The following is a 967-nucleotide window of genomic DNA, read 5'->3' on the forward strand; positions in this document are numbered from 1 at the left end:
AACAACAACAACAACAACATAGAGAGCTCTCAGTTGGCCTAATGGACAGAAAGTGATGCTACCAATCCAAAGGTGGGTGACTTTAATCTGTGGCCCTCAGGCCTGGTTTTAATTGTTTTTGTTTTGTTTGTTTGTTTGTTTTTTGTTTTAATTGTTTTTGGTCATGAGCTCTGGTGGCCTAGTGGCAAGAAAATGCACTGCAATCCCAGAGGTGTGTGGTTTGAATCCACCAGATTCTCTGCTGGAGAAGGAGGGACAATCTCCTCCTGGACCAGTCAGATCTGATTTGACGGTACACACAAGAAATAATTGGTTTTTGGTCAAACATTCTTCTAAGTGGCATAGCACTGGTCTGTCCATTTTCTGTGCAGAGGAAATTAGTGATTGCTGTGATGCTGAACACTGTGACACTGATGTGTCAAATGTGATAATGGTCACCCATGGTGGGCAGTGTTTGGTGGAGTTCGCCGATTAAAACAAGCTTGGAAGCAAGAGCGGCATTTACTTCTGAGATAGCTTGCCTGCCTCCGGAAACCCTATGAACCTGGAGAAAGGATGAAAGTTAATACAAGTGCTCAGGTTCTTCATTCATAGGGTTACTATGAGTAGCTTATGACTCGATGGCACTTAACAACAACAACAACAACATTTAAAATATAATGCTACTTAAAAATATGTTAGATGTTGAGCTTAGGTGAGTCTTCCTCCACTCTGGAAGTTGGCTGGCTGGCTGGCATCTCAACAGCGGTCTCCTCATGGTGGCAGTCAGGCAAGGGAAGTTTCTGCGGTCCTTTTTGTTATGTTTTACTGTTCTTGCCCCCCCCCCAAAAGTGGTGGCCTTGAGCCTTACACTAAGGGTAAGGATGGAGGCCTGCTCAAGGATGTGACTTTAAAATCCTGTAGAACTCTTGGGCCAATTTTAGAAGAATGTTATTTTAAAGACACAGCAATCATTTGTCTATTTGCT

The sequence above is a fragment of the Elephantulus edwardii genome, unplaced genomic scaffold (assembly GCF_000299155.1).
Source record: "Elephantulus edwardii isolate Elephantulus edwardi_28Jun2011 unplaced genomic scaffold, EleEdw1.0 scaffold02326, whole genome shotgun sequence".
Classification (NCBI taxonomy): Eukaryota; Metazoa; Chordata; class Mammalia; order Macroscelidea; family Macroscelididae; genus Elephantulus; species Elephantulus edwardii.